Source organism: Chenopodium album, chromosome 26 (genome assembly GCF_948465745.1).
Source record: "Chenopodium album chromosome 26, dcCheAlbu1.1, whole genome shotgun sequence".
Taxonomy (NCBI): Eukaryota; Viridiplantae; Streptophyta; class Magnoliopsida; order Caryophyllales; family Amaranthaceae; genus Chenopodium; species Chenopodium album.
The window spans coordinates 5,427,253-5,445,942 of NC_137859.1; the positions used below are offsets into that span (position 1 = coordinate 5,427,253).

At 37.3% G+C, this 18,690-nt stretch overlaps 2 pseudogenes; both read left to right on the forward strand.

Annotated features, from left to right (window-relative positions):
• Nucleotides 1-374: 374 nt before the first annotated feature.
• On the forward strand, nucleotides 375-6,498 carry LOC145616681 (subtilisin-like protease SBT1.4 pseudogene; annotated as a pseudogene).
• Nucleotides 6,499-12,758: 6,260 nt separating this feature from the next.
• LOC145616682 (subtilisin-like protease SBT1.4 pseudogene) lies at nucleotides 12,759-16,823 on the forward strand (annotated as a pseudogene).
• Nucleotides 16,824-18,690: the final 1,867 nt, after the last annotated feature.

Sequence of the window (18,690 nt, forward strand, 5' to 3'; positions counted from 1 at the left end):
TTGAGAAAAAAAAAAAAAAAAACAAGGTAATAGTGGAGACTTATAAAAATACATACTTTGAATATTTATATATAAAAAATATAAATCAATAAATAAGTTTATAGTATCAACATTTTATAATTTTTCATTGATAAATAACTTAAAGATGGTGAAAGAAGGAAATAAAGTAATTGCCATTATTGTATTGTTTAGGTTAAAAGAAAGTAAATAATTTGGATTAGAGGTAAAATTAATCTTCATTAATATACTACGTAGTAACTTGTACAAATTTCACCGTTAGCAATATCTCCTTTTAGCACCACTATATAAGAAGACCCCATGCACACTCAATAGAGCACCACTACGTACTCAAATCATCTCTCTTTCCTTAAAAAATGGCAATATTATTTCTTTCTAAACCCTCTTCTCTTCTCCCAATTCTTATCCTCTTCCTCTCTCTATGTCCTTCCTTGTCCAAAAAATCCACCTTCGTCGTCCACATGTCCCATTCCCACATGCCGAACGCCTTCGCTTCTACCCACGACTGGTACTCCTCCATCCTCCGCTCTCTATCCACCACTACTGATGAAGAAACACAACATGAAATCCTATACACATATTCTAAATCCGCCACTGGTTTCGCGGCTCATATATCGACAGACATAGCTGCAAAGCTCCGCCGCCATCCCTCCGTGCTATCGGTCATACCCGATCAGATAGTCAAGCCGGATACAACCCAATCAACTAGCTTCATGGGCCTATCTGATGAGTCGGGTGTATGGCCCGCTACGGATTACGGCTCAGATATTGTGATTGGTGTCATAGACTCCGGAATATGGCCTGAAAGTGTCGGCTTTCACGATGGGGGCCTTAATGATGTTCCCTCTAATTGGAGAGGTATCTGTGAGGCTGGACCTGATTTTCCGGCCACTTCTTGTAATAAAAAACTCATTGGTGCTCGTTCATTTTATCAGGGGTAAGAATTTTTTAAATTCTCGTATATTAACTATGTCGCATGCTAAACTGCTAATGCACGGGGTGACGGGATATATATGTTGAATAAAAACAACATATAGTGTAATGTTAATAGTTGATGAGTCCATTAAAAAAAGAGTTATATACAATTGAAGGTACTAATCTTTGCCAAAAGTTGCAAGGGAAGGTATTAACGTTTCAAAAGTTGCAGATAGAGTACTTAACTGAAAATTAACCTTCTACAACAGGTTACCCAAAGTAAAAAAAAAAAAAAAAAAGGAAAATTAAATTTCTGACATAAAGTCAGAAGGTACTAATGTTTGCTCCATTTTCCACTAAAAAAACCTTATAATCTTCTCCCAAAACCTTCAACACTCAATCATGGATTCCCCACAATTCTAAAATACCCCATCAAATCAAAATCATCAATAAAATAAGCTCAAACCAATTCATCAGTGGTGAATTTATCAATAATGGACTTATTCTTTCAACGCTCATTAGATGATTTAATCAAAGGAATTCAACTTTATTCCCCAAAATCATCAACATCCCTTTCATCTTTCCTCTCAAAAGCCATTGAAGAAATTCGTCGCGAAATCAAATCAACAGACCCACAAATGAAATCCACTGTACCTCTCAAATTAACTTATCTTCATTTAATTTATGGGTTTGAAATTTCTTGGGATGCTTTTCATGTAGTAGAAGTAATCGGTTACCCTCAATTCAATCTCAAAATAATTGGGTATTTAGCTGCTTGTGCTACTTTTAATGAATCTACTGAAGTTCTTCTTCTTGTTACCAATCAATTCAGGAATGTTAGAATTTGAATTGAATAAATAAATAAATAAATTGTTGCTTCTAAATTTTTTTTATTTGCTGCTTCTAAATTGAAGGTTTTCTAAGGAGAGAGAAAATAGAGAAAATGAAGGATTTTTGTTGCAGTAATGGAGAGAAAAAGTTGAGAGTTGGTGAATGGTGATGAAGGAAATGAAGCTTTTTTTTTTTTAAAAAAAAAAGGAATATAAAAGGGGGAAACCGGTTGGAGCAAGTTACCACTTGGAGTTTTCACCTGGTATAATAAGTTGAGTACTCTAAATGCAACTTCTCAAACTTTAATACCTTTTGTGCAACTTTTGCCAAATTTTAGTACCTTCAATTGTATATAACTCATTAAAAAAATTAAGAGAAGTAGTGGGCAAGGTAGTTTTTGGTATTTAGCATACGTGTCCAATGAAATTAGAGAAAATAAAAAAGAGGAGGGTTGTATTAAATTGACACAAAGTATAAGAAAAGTTTGAATGAGGTAATTTTATTGAATAGTTTTGAAGTTAATAAAACTTTATTCTTTTTTCATAAAGGTGTGATCATGTGATGTTTTGCAAATAAAGGGGATTTTTTTTCTTTTAAAAAATTTTTACTTTATTTTTTAAAATTAACCCTAAAAGTGGCGGGCCATTGTGAAAGATATAAAGTTAATTAAATATTGATAGGTTGTTGCCATTTTTAATAATGTGTCAATAAATAAAGATCAAACGACATTGTGAAGGATATCAATTATTCAAAAACGGTGGAAGTATTCTTCGATATAAAACAAATTATTCTTTCACATATCTTGAATATTTTGAAAATACAAAGTTGGACCACTTAATACAGTAGTTGGATTGGACCATTCGTTAAACCGGTTCAAATCTCAAACTTGTCTGGTTGATTTGGTTCCAAACATCTTTTTTAACAAAACAAAAAAATATATAAGAATTTTTTTTTGTGAAAAACTACCTTTTAAACTTCTGATTTTGCGAAAAACTACCCTAAAAACAAAATGTTGTAATTAACTATCTTATAAATTATAAAATGTTGTAATTGACTACCTCCCACCAGAATAACACATTTACTTTTATTTCCCAACGTTGACCAAGTCACGTGACCCTTCAATGAATTGATTCTCCCCCCCCCCCCCTCCCCCTAAATTTTCTCGCTTTACACCAACTCTGTTTCTTAACAATACGATTAATCATATTTTATATAGCTTATTTGCAACCCCTTTGATAATTATATAGGCTAAATTGGTGTAAAGCGGGAAAATTTAAGGGAAAAGGGGGGAATTAAGCCATTAAAGGGTCATGTGCCATAGTCAACGTCGAGAAATAAAACTCAAATGTGTCATTTCGGTGGAAGGTAGTCAATTATAACATTTTATACTTTGGTAGCTAATTACAACATTTTATTTTTAGGGTAGTTTTTAGCAAAATCTGAAATTTAAAAGGTAGTGTTTCACAAAAAATCCTATGTATAAATGTAGGGGAAAAAGATTACTAATTAGTTTCGCTCAGATATATATATAAGGTGAAATTTCTTGTCAAAAAAATATTTAAGGTGAATTTTGTTTATATTGTTTTTCTTATTTGATCTGATTTGAACTTAAAAAAAAAAAAAAAAAAAAAAAAAAAAAAAAAGCCTAAGGTTCGTCCTTATATGTAAGTTAATCTATAAGGGCGGTAAACAAACAACAAGTGTGGTCTTGCTAAATTCATCATCGTATACTACCTCCGTTAATTATTATGTACAACTTTGGGGTATTATTTGTTAGATATAGAATAGTTCAAAGTTGCACATAATAATTAACGGAGGTAGTATAATAAATGTTTCTACATTAGTCATTCTTAAAATGACTACCACTGTATTAGAAGTATAAGGATTAAGGATTTTTAGTCGACTTGCAGGTACGAAAAGTTTTATGGTCCAATAACAGAAATTAAGTCAGCAAGGGAACTGAGCGGACATGGTACTCACTGCGCCTCAATTGCGGCAGGATCAGCAGTAGTTAACGCTGGCTACTACCGGTATGCGGTTGGGGAGGCTCGCGGGGTGGCAACCAAGGCTCGTATTGCAGCCTACAAAGTACTCTGGGTAAATGGAACTGGAGCGGCAAGGTCGGACATACTAAAGGCCATGGACACGGCCATTGAAGACGGAGTTCATGTCATATCAATGTCACTCTCAGGACCGGGCATGGATTACTATAGAGACGACACAACTGTAGGCGCGTTTCGAGCAATGCAGAATGGGGTTGTGGTATCAGCCGGTGCTGGGAATACCGGGCCAGGCCTTTCCACTGTTAATAATGTTGCACCGTGGATGCTGACTGTTGGAGCTTCTACCATCGATAGGGAGTTTCCGGCAGACGTCGTACTCGGAAATGGACAGGTGTTTACAGGATCGTCTTTGTTTACCTTCAGTCAAAGTACTACTAGTTCTATGATGCTGGTTACTGGTCAATCTAGTGGTAGTTGGCTTTGCATAGAAGGTACATGAATACTTAACTCATACATCTCTATAGTTTGTTCTTCTTAAGTTATCTATTTTTATTTTAGGTTAAGTATGATAGATAGACTGGATTTTTTTTAACAATAACCACCTCTTATTTTAATCGAAGTTATCTATCATCTCAAGTTAGGGGTCGTTTGGTTGAATTATTTGGAATGGAGTTAGAATCCATTCTATCTAGTTTTTTGTTTGGTTGAGGTTTTAGTAATGGAATCTCATACCCACGGGGTTTTAAATCCCCCCATACCCATGGCATCTCACACCCACTCCCCTCCCTTAAGATTCACAATCCACTCTATTAATGAAAGATAGAATCCATTCCAACTATAAAACCAAACAACTTTGGATTAGTATGAATTTTAGAATACATAAACTAAATTTTACCACCAAAGTACCAAGCCACTAATAATCTTGTCTTACATTTCCCTTACTCAGTATGTATATATATATGTATATATTATATAACATAAATTGGAGTTGGTGAAACAAAATAATTTATATGAATAACTTTTGTATACATCCAGTATATAAGCATTAAAATCACTCTTGAAACTTGTATAAAATTAGGAATTCATGACAAAAACACGCGTAGATCAGTGTAATTGGTGTATTTGTGTCATGAATTTCTAAATTTAAACAATTTTCAAGAGAGTTTTAAATGCTTATATGTAGTCCTAAGGGCTATGTATAACATTTTTCATATTTTATTTATAATATTGTACTCCAAATTCAGAGTAATATTAGGCACGTAATTAAGGAATGGATTTAATAGGCAACCACATATCATATCTGGTTTCAAAAAAATTACTATCTCCGTTTCGCATTATCTGCAACAAAAGAATATTCTTTTGTTGCAGATAATGCGAAACGGAGGTAGTAAGTTTTGGCTCTTTTCAATGTTTTATAATTAATAAAAGTAAACTTTTTCTTTTAATGTCAAAGGTGAACTTAATAGGGCCCGAGTGTTTGGAAAAATGGTGGTTTGTGAGGAAGGAACGACTACGGGAGCGGCCAAGAGTTATGCAGTTCAACAAGCTGGTGGTTTAGGAATGATTTTGGTAAGACAAGCAGTAGTTGGTGAAGAATTGATGGCTTATCCCTTTGTCATCCCTGCATCTACAGTGACTTATACAGCAGGGAATCGTATAAAACAGTACATATCTACGACCTCAAATCCAACTGCAAGAATTATTTTCCGAGGCACTGTGACCGGCCCTTCACCACCAGCACCGAGGGTGGCAGCATTTTCTTCCCGTGGCCCCAACTCCGTCACATTCGAAATTCTGAAGCCTGATGTCATAGCTCCTGGGGTTAACATCTTGGCTGCTTGGTCAGGTAATTTAGGGCCTAGTGGGATTAATGACTTAGATTTCGACACAAGAAGGGTGCAGTACAACATTCAATCTGGTACTTCTATGGCTTGCCCACATGTAAGCGGTTTGGCTGCTTTGCTTAAAAAGGCCTATCCTAGTTGGAGCGCTGCTGCTATCAAGTCTGCCATCATGACTACTGCTTATAACCTCGACAATTCAGGCAAAGATATCACTGATCTAGCCACGGGGATGGAAGCCACAGTGTATGCTCGTGGATCAGGACATATTGATGCTAACAAGGCTTTGAATCCAGGGCTAGTCTATGATCTTGATACAAGCGACTATATAGCATTTTTTTGCTCCATTGGATATGACTATAGGAAAATTGCTATCTATGTCAACGACACGTCTATGATTGATTGTCGTGCAAAGAATTTCTCAAGTCCTGGTGAATTGAATTATCCATCCTTCTCGGTTGTGTTTGAATCTACCAAGGATGTGGTAAGATACACAAGGGTAGTGAAAAATGTTGGGAGGTCAGTGAATGCTGTATACCAAGTTAGCATCAATGCACCACCTTCTCTTAGGATTAATGTTTATCCCACAAGACTTGTGTTTAATGCTAATAGGAAAACATTGTCCTACACCATAACTTTCGCTAGCACGGATGTTATACCACCAGGTTTTGTGGCTGCCTATGGTTCAATTGAGTGGAGTGATGGAAGTCATCGCGTGAGAAGCCCTATTGCAGCTCACTGGAAGGCTGGAAGTACTCGAGAAAACTTTGCAGCTTCAATTTAACAAGCTAGTTTGGCTCTTGAATATTAGCTTGCTTTGTCATCTGGTACTTTGGTGTGCTTTTTTCAATTCAATAAGCTTGTGTCTCTGGGACACAACACATATCAATTATCAACCTGTGTAGTATGGTTGTTTGTATGTTATATATGTAACGTTATTAAGTATATCCTCTTAATAAAGAAATAAAAGTCCGTATTACTACGTTATTATAAGAGATGATTACTTTTATACAATTCAACTATACGTAATATTCTAACCTTGAAAGAATGGTAAATGATCTTTTCATCATAATTGGACTCCCATATAAAATATATATTGTGTTACTGTTCCTAACTCCTAAGCTACCATATGATACATTTATCTAATGTCAAATTATAGATTGTAAATTTGTAACAGGTGAAATAAATTGTGAGGATGATAAGATAGATACCGACAATAATATACAGCTGCATGAACCTTAGCCTATAGTTTTATACAGTTCCATTGTTCTCGTTTTACTGAATTTACCTAACCTCGTAACATTTAAGTGGAGACCTTGCTCAAAAAAAATTTAGAGACCTTGTTAAAAAGTGTCAAAAACGAGTTTCACGTCTTGGATACAAGACAACGAAGTTAGGCAAATATTTCTTGGACCCTTAGGTCAATGATTATCGGAAAATGAGTTAATAAAAAATATATAAATAAATAAATAAAAAGAAAAAAAGAATGTGGATAAACTTTGGTTAATGATTAAATCCTAATGATGGTTCAAAAAAAAAAACCCTAATGATTACATTAGGATTATAACTTTTTTTATAATTTAATAATTTTATTAAAAGAAAATATTAAAAAGATTTTCAAAAGGAGAAAAACACAAATTGATGTAGTCGTATTGATAATTTTATTCTCAGCTCTATTTGTATATAACACAAACTTATATACTTGGCTGATTACACGCTCTTATGGTGTAGCTATTAATCATAGGGGTTACTTCATTAGTGTTATAGGGGTTATTTCATCAATATTATAGTGATTGAAGAGTCAGTGTTAGAGGCTATTTAACCAGTATTATATGGGTTACTTGGTAAGTATTACATATGTTACTTTGTTCAGTCATGTGGTCAACTGCGCACAAAATGCGTAATTTAATTTGGTTAATTTGTGAAATATTGTTACCGTGTTAGAATATATGATAATATATTCTTGTATATATCTTAGTTAGTTAGGTGTATATTGAGTATATATCCTTTCCTAGTTTGTTAGCCTAATTATAGGTGATTAGCATGATTGTAGCCGTGAATAGCTACCTTGTATTTTGTATATATTCTTTGCACAGCTAATGAGAAAGATCAACGATCATTATCTTTCATGGTATCAGATAGGGTTTCGATCCTTACTCCTCTTCTCTGACAAATTCGCCCAAGCTTCTTCTCCTTCTTCTCCCCTGTTCTTCTTCATCCTCCGCTGCATTTCATCGCCATGGCCGAATCAAAATACCACCCTGCCTTGAACGTTAACAACGTCAAGTCCCTCATTCCAATTACTCTCGATGCCGACCATGGGATGTATTATTCTTGGGCAGCCCTTTTCAAGGTTCTTGTTAGGGTTCATGACCTCTACAACCACATCATTCCTCCTACGGAGGAAAAAGAACGAGCCGCATATGAAGCCTCCAAAACTGCTGACCTTGCGTTCTGGAAACGCTTGGATGCTGCCGTCCTAAATTGGATTTACAACTCCATCTCCCCTGCTCTTCTCACTGCCATTCTTCTTAAAGATGACACCGCTCAGGGTGCTTGGACTCGTCTCGAGTCTATGTTTCAAGACAACAAAGCATCAAGGGCCTTCCATCTCGAACAAGAGCTTGCTGACCTTGATTTCGAGAGTTTCACCTCTATTGACGGCTATTGCAATCACATCAAATCCCTTGCCGATCGTCTTGCGGATGTTGATGCCCCGATTCCCGATACCCGTCTCATCCTTAAAATGACAGCCGGACTTCCTGAAGCTTATGCCGGCACGGTTGATTTTATTCAAAATCAAGAACCGCTTCCCTCCTTTGAAAGCTGTCGTTCCCGTCTCAAGCTTGCCGAGCGCACCATCAAGAACGTCTCGCCAAGGAAAATGGCACCAGCCGACCACCGACTGCCCTTCTCTCAGCCACCGGAAGCAGCCACCCATCGGAATCCTCTGCCTCAAGGGCCTCCGCCAAGAACAGCAAGCAGAAGCACAAGAATTCTAAAAATTCTAGCAAACCGGCTCGCAATTCTAACGGCCCAGCCCAGCAGTCTGGTTCCGTTAATGGGCAGCAGTGGCCTTTTCAGCAGGGCCCGTACAATTGGCCTCCTTCTTGGACTCCCTGGGCTGGTCAGTGGCCCAGTCCACCGTGCCCATACCCTGCTTCCTCGTGGGCCTCTAGACCATCCGCTCCTTCAGCAAATTCAAGGTCAAGTGGGCCTGGAATTTTGGGCCAACATCCCCAAGCCTATAGTGCAGTAAATCCGTCTCCAACTGACATTGAAGCGGCGATGCACATGCTTGCTAATTTGGGTAAACCGGATAACAACTACTATATGGACACCGGGGCCACGGCGCATATGACCGCGAATCAAGGTATTCTCTCATCCTATGTCAATTCGAGCATTAAAAATAATAACATTGTTGTTGGTAGTGGTGATTTAATTCCAATTATTGGTCATGGTAGTACTACGTTACCTCACCCATACCCTCCCTTCTCCCTAAATAATGTTTTACATGCTCCCAAATTGATAAAGAACTTGATCTCCGTCCGTAAATTTACCACTGATAATATGGTTTCTATTGCATTTGATCCTTATGGGTTTTCTGTGCATGACTTACAGACGGGGGCCAAGCTAATGAGATGTGACAGTATCGGTGACCTCTATCCTATTTTTCCAAAAAGTCAAGCCAACTTTCCCGTCAACCACTCAAATTTCACTGCTCTTTCATCAGATCTTTGGCATAGGCGCTTAGGACATCCAGGAGATGCCGTTCTTAGGTCTTTAAGTAGTCAAAATTTTATTGGTTGTAATAAGGCTTGTAATTCTTTTTGTTCTTCCTGTCCCCTCGGGAAACTTTCTAAGTTACCTTTTCATGATTCTATGTCAAAAACAGCTTTTCCATTTGATATTATCCATAGTGATTTATGGACATCTCCAATTACTAGTTCTTCTGGTCATTGTTATTATCTATTGTTGCTTGATGATTACAGCAAATTCTTATGGACTTATCCCATTGCAAAAAAATCCCAGGTCAAACACATTTTCCAATCTTTTCATAAGATAGTCCACACTCAATTTGAACGTAACATTAAGACTTTTCAATGTGATAATGGCACCGAATATGTTAATGGCACACTTAAAGAATTCTTTAACAACCATGGCATGCTCTATCGTCTTTCTTGTCCTCACACTTCACCTCAAAATGGAAAAGCCGAACGGCACATAAAATCAATTAATAACATCATTAGGACTCTTCTTGCTCATGCTTCCTTGCCTCTCTCCTTTTGGCATCATGCTTTAGAAATGGCCACATATCTTCTTAACATTCTCCCAACCAAAGTCTTAGGTTTTAAATCTCCATCTCAAGTGTTGTATCAACGTGACCCAATTTATTCGGAGTTACGCGTCTTTGGTTGTCTTTGTTTCCCCCTATTTCCCGCCACTTCTATTAATAAGCTACAAGAAAGGTCCACCCCTTGTGTCTATCTAGGCCCCGCGCCAAGTCATCGAGGTTCTAAGTGCTATGATTTAACAAATGGTAAAATCACAATTTGTCGGCATGTGAAATTCATAGAACACGAATTTCCGTTTTCGAAAGTTCACAAACCGCAAATCAGTGATTATGATTTTTTGGATGCAAGTCCATCAGATCACATACCCCATTTTCATACACACCAACCTCACGTCCAGCCCACTCCAACATCAGCGTCTGGGCCACTCCCTTCCAGCCCACACATCTCCTCTCCCCCGTCTGGGCTCCCTCCTACCAGCCCACGCCAGTCCTCAGCTCCAGGTACTGTCACGGCCCATCCTCCAAACCCCCAGCAGCCCACTCCACCCCGCAACATACCAACTGCCCATGGCAGTCCTTCCACCTCACCCATCTCCAACCCCGACAGTGCTGCCACGTCAGCCCAGTCCACCTCCCCACCACCTGACCAGCCCACTCCGACCCTCCATCACCACCACATAGATCAGCCGGCCACCCACCAAATGACCACCCGTGCCAAAGATGGCATTATTAAGCCTAACCCCAAATATTTTTCCAACTTAAACACAATGACCACTACCTCTATCTCTCCTATCCCAAAGGACCCCGTTAGTGCTATTCGTGACCCCAATTGGAAAAATGCAATGTTAGATGAATATAATGCTCTTATTGATAATCATACATGGGATTTGGTTCCTCGGCCTTCTAATGTGAATGTTATTCGCTCTATGTGGATATTTCGTCATAAACGGAATTCTGATGGTTCTTTTGAGCGGTATAAGGCTCGTCTTGTAGCTGATGGTAAAACTCAGCAGCAGGGTGTTGACTGTGATGAGACTTTCAGTCCAGTTGTCAAACCGGCTACTATTCGCACTGTTCTCAGCATTGCTATTTCTCACTCTTGGCCGATCCATCAGTTGGATGTTAAGAATGCTTTTTTACATGGTCATCTCAACGAAACAGTTTATATGCATCAGCCCATGGGTTTTCGCGACAAAAGTCGCCCTGATCATGTGTGTCTTTTGCGAGGTTCTCTCTATGGTCTTAAACAGGCTCCACGAGCCTGGTATCAGCGGTTTGCAGATTTTGTTACCTCTATTGGATTTGCTAACAGTAAATCTGATACTTCTCTGTTTATTTATAGGCAGGGATCTGATACTGCTTATATACTGTTATATGTTGATGATATCATTCTTACAGCATCTTCTGACCGTCTACGGACACATATTATGGATCGCTTGAGCTCTGAATTTGCAATGAAGGATTTGGGTCCTTTGAGTTTCTTTTTGGGTATTGATGTGTCTCGTGATGATAATGGTATGTTTTTGTCTCAGCAACAGTATGCTTCTTCTATCATTGACAGGGCCGGTATGTCCAACTGTACTCCTTGTCCTACCCCTGTTGACACAAAATCGAAACTTAGTGCTACTCATGATGCTCCATATGAGGACCCCACTAAGTATAGGAGTCTTGCAGGTGCTCTTCAGTATCTGACTTTCACTAGACCTGATATTTCATATGTTGTTCAGCAGGTTTGTCTTCACATGCATGATCCGCGCAATGCGCATATGGGTGCCTTGAAGCGCATTTTGCGCTACTTACAAGGTACATTGTCTTATGGTTTACATCTGTATAAGTCCTCTATTGACATACTTGTGTCTTATACTGATGCGGATTGGGGGGGATGCCCCGACACCAGGCGATCCACTTCTGGGTATTGTGTATTTTTAGGGGATAATTTGGTCTCCTGGTCTTCTAAACGGCAGCCCACAATGTCTAAATCTAGTGCAGAGGCCGAGTATCGTGGGGTTGCAAATGTGGTGTCTGATTCTTGTTGGATCAGAAATTTGTTGCTTGAGCTCTTTTTACCTATTCGTAAAGCAACTATTGTTTATTGTGACAATGTGAGTGCCATCTACCTCTCTGGTAACCCGGTGCAACATCAACGCACGAAACATATTGAGATGGATATTCACTTTGTTCGTGAAAAAGTCGCTAAGGGCGAGGTACGAGTTTTACATGTTCCCTCTCGGTATCAGATTGCAGATATTTTTACAAAGGGACTTCCCCGGGTTCTGTTTGATGATTTCCGTACCAGTCTTAGCGTCCGTGAGCCTCCCGCTACGATTGCGGGGGTGTGTTAGAATATATGATAATATATTCTTGTATATATCTTAGTTAGTTAGGTGTATATTGAGTATATATCCTTTCCTAGTTTGTTAGCCTAATTATAGGTGATTAGCATGATTGTAGCCGTGAATAGCTACCTTGTATTTTGTATATATTCTTTCCACAGCTAATGAGAAAGATCAACGATCATTATCTTTCATTAATAACAAGACACATGTTACCATATCAATCATACAAAATCTACTTTTTGATTTTTAATATTATCTACATTGTTTCATGTACCTTTATGAATATTAAAGGGTAATAAACTATTATTAATTAATTCACTTTAAATTGCATTTGCTAGATTTATATTGTCAATGATTTTTTTTATGCCAAAAAAGAGAGAGAATTGTCAATGTTTCCACCACGTACAATGAATAAAATTATGCCGATAGCAATATCTCCAATGAGGCAATGTGCGCTACTATATAAGGGGAGCCCAAGAAAGCACTATATTACGTACTAAAATCATCTACTTCATTAAAAATGGCAATCATTTTCCTCTTTAAACCTTCTTCTTTCCTCCCATTTCTCATCTTCTTCCTCTCTATATATCCTTCCTTGTCCAAAAAATCCACCTTCATTGTGTACATGTCACATTCCCACAAGCCGAATGCCTTCGCCTCCTCCCAGGACTGGTACTCCTCTATCCTCCACACACTTTCCTCCAAAGAAACACAACATGATGATATACTGTACACATATTCTCACTCGGCCACTGGTTTTGCAGCCCATATCTCGGCATCTCTAGCTGCCAAGCTCCGCCATCTTCCCTCCGTGCTATCGGTCATACCCGACCAGTTAGTCGAGGTAGCAACAACCCAATCACCTAGCTTCTTGGGCCTCTCCGACGAGTCGGGAATATGGGCCGAGACAGAGGAGGGGTCAGATGTTATAATTGGGGTAATAGACTCCGGGATATGGCCTCAACATCCTAGCTTTCATGATGAAGGCCTTAACAAGGTGCCTGATACTTGGAGAGGTACCTGTGAATCTGATTTTCCAGCTAAATATTGTAATAACAAAATCATTGGTGCACGCATGTTTAATAAGGGGTAAGTTTCTTTTCTTTTTTTTTTTTTTTTTTTTATTTAAATTTTTGTATGGCTTTATTTCTAGATAAAATTGTTACCCCTTCATGTTTTAATAAGTGTTGCACTTATCAAATTTGGCATATATATTTTAATAAGTGTTACACTAGCTTTCTTTTTTGGTAAATAAAATTTAGAGACCTTTGTTAAAAAGTGTCAAAAACGAGTTTCACGCCTAGGATACAAGACAACAAGGTTAGGCAAATATTTCTTGGACTCATAGGTCAATGAGTATCGTCGAAAAATGAGTTAAGGAAAAAAAAAAATCCTAATGATTAAATTTCTGATTATAACTTTATCATAATTTAATAATTTTATTTAAAGAAAATATTAAAAAGATTTTCAAAAGGAGAAAAAACACAAATTGGTGTAGTTTTCTCAGCTCTATTTGTAAATAACACAAACTTTTGTGGCTGACTAAACGCTCATATGGTATAGCTAGCAATCATGGGGCCAGGGTTACTTCATTAGTGTTGATTGCACAGTCAGTGTTAGGGGCTATTTAACCGGTATTACATGGATTATGTATAGGGGTTATTTCATCAATATTATAGTGATTGCAGAGTCAGTGTTAAGGGCTATTTAACTAGTATTACACGGGTTACTTGATAAGTGTTACAGATGTTACTTTGTTCAGTCAAATGATGTGGTCAACTGCACACAAAGTGCGTTGTTTTTATTACCTCCGTTTCATGTTACACTTGGGCTAAACTCGCTCTTAAAATAAATCTGATTCAGATTTTGTTGTCTGGCTTGCCAAATTATTACGATTACATTTTTAAGCTATAGAATTTTTAAGTTACAACATTATTTGGTTACGTAAAGGCTACCAAATTATTACTGCGTACTTCTTAGTATCTTACACGTTTTATTTCTTAGTAAATCATAATATTATAAGCACTGCAGCTGGTTCAATTCAGTGTGATATTTTATATAATTGGAGAATTTTTCAGGAAAAATATTTTAAAGGGTGACTTTGTTGCAAATGACATCATAAGATAAATATTGCTACACTTGCAGGTACAAAGCCATGAACGAGACATTGACAATTACAAAGCCATCAATATTGGACAGCGATGGGCATGGCACTCACTGTGCCTCAATAGCGGCAGGATCATTGGTAAAAAACGCAGCATACAACGGTTATGCACCTGGGCAAGCTCGTGGGGTGGCGACCAAGGCTCGTATTGCCATTTACAAAGCCACATGGGGAGGATCAGGGTCATTAGCAGACATAACAAAGGCCATAGACATGGCCGTTCACGACGGAGTTCATGTCATTTCAATGTCAATCTCCTCAGCCCACACCTTTGATTACTACGAAGACCCGAAAACTATTAGTGCACTTGGAGCTATGCACAAAGGGGTGGTGGTCTCAGTTGCTGCTGGGAATAGAGGGCCAAAAAAATCTACTGTCAACAATGTTGCACCGTGGATGTTGACAGTTGGTGCTTCTACTATCAACAGGGAATTTCCTGCAGATTTGATACTCGGAAATGGTCAGACGTTCACAGGATCATCGTTGTTTAAATTCGATCAATCTACTCCTGAAACTCAGATGATGTATCTAGTTACTGGTGAAGCTAGCGGCAATAAGTTTTGCGAAGAAGGTATCACAATTGCTTAACCCTGCATCCTCTGTCTCTTTCTTTCTCTTGGTTTGATCTTTTGACTTTGTATAATAGTTTATTTATTTAAGGGACTTAGTATAGTGTGGATTATATTACTACCTTCGCTACATATTATTACATTTTGAAGGGCCTTGGTAAGTTTGTTTCATCGTGATTCCACCCAAAAAATTTTAACCTTATATGAAATACCAAACTTATATTGTTTCATCCAATATTGACTCACACATACCTTCTCTACTTGAAATTGGAAGCTCTTTCCATAAAATTAAAGAAACTCAACATTATAGGTGAAAATAGAGTCTAATTTTTTTCTTATATTGCGGCAAACACATTGGGTGTGAATTTAGTGAAACAATAGTTGGCTCTATTGATATTTAATTGATAACAACTGATAAATGAGTTAACTCATTTTTTTTATTGTCAAAGGTCAACTTGACAGATCCAAAGTCAACGGAAAAATGGTGCTTTGTGAGAATGAATTTACTCCTGCAGAGCTTAAGAGTTATGCTGTTCAAAAGGCTGGTGGTTTGGGAATGATTTTGGTAAATCAAGCTAACTTTGGTGATGAATTAGAAGCATACCCCTTTGTTATCCCTTCCTCTACAGTAAAATATACCGCTGGTATTCAAATAAAAAAGTACATGTCTACAGTTAATAATCCAACAGCCAAAATCAAGTTCAAAGGGACTGTGAAAAGCTCTTCATCACCATCAACACCTAGGGTGGCTTCATTTTCTTCCCGTGGTCCGAACCGTATTACAAACGAAATCCTAAAGCCCGATGTTATAGCTCCTGGGGTTAACATCCTGGCAGCTTGGACAGGTGCTACCACAGGGATTAATAATGGGTACAACATTATGTCTGGTACTTCTATGGCTTGCGCACATGTAAGCGGTTTGGCTGCTTTGCTAAGAAAGGCTTATCCTAGTTGGAGCCCTGCCGCTATCAAGTCTGCAATCATGACTACTGCTTATAACCTCGACAATTCGAGGAATGACATCATTGATCTATCCACGGGGAAGGAATCCTCGTTGTTTGTTCGAGGATCCGGGCATATTGACCCTAACAAGGCTCTCCATCCAGGGCTAGTGTATGATCTTGATACAAGAGACTATATAGCATTTTTATGCTCTATTGGATATGACAACAAAAAAATTGCTCCTTTTTTAAAAGCAGTAGACCAGCCAATGATTGATTGTAATGCAAAGAAAATCTCGAGCCCTGGTAATTTAAATTATCCTTCTTTCTCGGTTGTCTTTAAATCTGCCAACGATGTGGTAACATACACAAGGGTGGTGAAAAATGTTGAGAGTTCAGTGGATACTGAATACCAAGTTAATGTTAGTCCACCATCTTATGTGACTGTAAGTGTTTCGCCTACAAAACTTGTGTTTAATGCGAAACAAAAAACATTGTCCTACGCCATAACTTTCACTAGCAACATTGGTGGACATGGTGGAATAGCAATTGAGGGAACGGAGAGCTTCGGGTCTATTGAGTGGAGTGACGGATGTCATCGAGTGAAGAGCCCAATTGCAGCTTATTGGATGGTTAGTAGTGCTCAAGATGACTTTGTTGCTGCAGCATAACAAGTTTATGTCCAAATAACTAGCCTTTTCAGTTTGGTGTAGTATCTTGTATCTATGTGGAACCTGTTTCTTCAAAAGACCCGTCTATGATTGATTGTCGTGCAAATAATTTCTCGAGTCCTAGTGACTTTAACTATCCATCCTTTTCGGTTATGTTTAAATCTGCCATAGATGCGGTTACATACAAAAGGGTGGTGAAAAATGTAGGGAGCTCAGTGAAAACAGTATACTGAGCTAGAGTGAGTGCACCAAATTATGTTTGAGTTAGTGTATCTAGTACAAGACTCGTGTTCAATGCGAAACTAAAATTGTCCCACACCATATTGTGCTTATTGGAAGCCTACAAGGCCTCAAGAAGGTTTCGTTGTTGCATCAATATAACAAGATTGGCTCTTAAAATTATAATTGGAACTTTCTTTCTTCAATAAGCTTGTATACTGTTCTATCGATAAAATATAATTTATCTAAGCTACTAGCTGGTAAAGTAAACTTTTTTTATCTTTTTATTTTTAATATATAAGGCCGTCAAAATTTTTTGTATTTACACTACAATTTTAAAAATAGTTGCTTTTAGAGTTAAAAATTAACATTTCTCATTTTCTAAACTTTTTATCACCAAAAATATTTTCGAGTAGTCTTGATGAATTGAATTAATCATCCATTTCAATTTTATTTTCAAATCTATCAGTAATGTGGTTATACAAAGAAGAGTGGCGGATGAAAGAGAAACCTCACACCATGTGGCTCTAAACATGTTACTCGCATGGAAGCTGAGTTAGGACTCGCAAATTGCATCTATCTTCCAACTCATGAAATCTAACTTTAAGTTTAGTTTATTGCACGATGAAAAATCATAGCCAATTTGCTTCTATCTAGGAGGACAAAATTTATTTATCTTTATTATTTTATTAATCTAGTTATTAAAATAATTTCTGTTACCAAATAAGACAAGTAAATTAAGATCGAGGAATATCGAAGTAGCTAGTAACTAGATTATTAGTTGGGAGCTAAAATCAGTTAAGGTGAGCTGTGAAGTACAGTAGTAGCTAGTACATGTAATCTTGCGGTTGGACTCATCAATAAATCAACACGTGCACGTGTCAGCTCGCACGTTGGACTCATTAATCACGAGTTTAATATATGGGCAATTAGGTCATTGTGCTGCCCATGACCCACGAGTTTATTATACTCCCTCCGTCCCCAAATGATAGTCCCTTATGGCCTATTTTTAGTCCCAAATTGATAGTCCCATTTGTTTTTTTCAAGTACCATTAATATCAATTTAATATCAAAAATTCCTCCAATTACAACAATATTTGTGCAAATTTAACTTTCCCATGTGAATTTTGTTTTTCAATATATTTTTATTACTTTCTCTCTCTATTATTTTACATACCCAATGTAAATTCATCTTTTCAATGTAATTTTACTACTTTTATTTAAGTTTCTTAATTCCCGTGATTTTTGCCCATAAAGGACTATCATTTGGGGACGGAGGGAGTATTTGTTTTTAAGAACACTACCTACATATATATCCTTTTGATTTAAAAATTGTAAGTGATGATCAAAGTAACTCCATCCACGTACCTTTAATTTTACTTTTTCACTAGACTATATCAGATTTCTGATCCTCCGCCTCTCTAAAATTGTCTCGATTTTATTTCTTTTGGAAATCCCCCGAAGTGTTAATATGTCCTTGCTGCACGGTGACTAATGGTGAATAACCTGAACTCGGATTAGCATCTTCCATTAGTTTATGAGCCAAACAAAAAATATTTGTATGTATTAAGAGATGGAATTTGCTAATCTAGATTGGTGTTATTATTGTCAACTTATTCTTAATACGAGTACCTACTTCATATTATGTTGAAGTATATATCTTACGAAATAACACATGTAAACATTTCACATTAATAAAACTCTAGAGAGTTAAACACTTTATAAGAATAAGGGCTAATATCTCCTATTGTCATATAGTTTTGGGATGAAACTTGCTTTTGGTTTTGTGACTTAAAACTCTTATATTAGGTCAAAGATCATTCCATAGGAGAATAGGTATTCTTGTTATTTTGAATAAATTGAGATGGAGAGATCATATGTTATTATA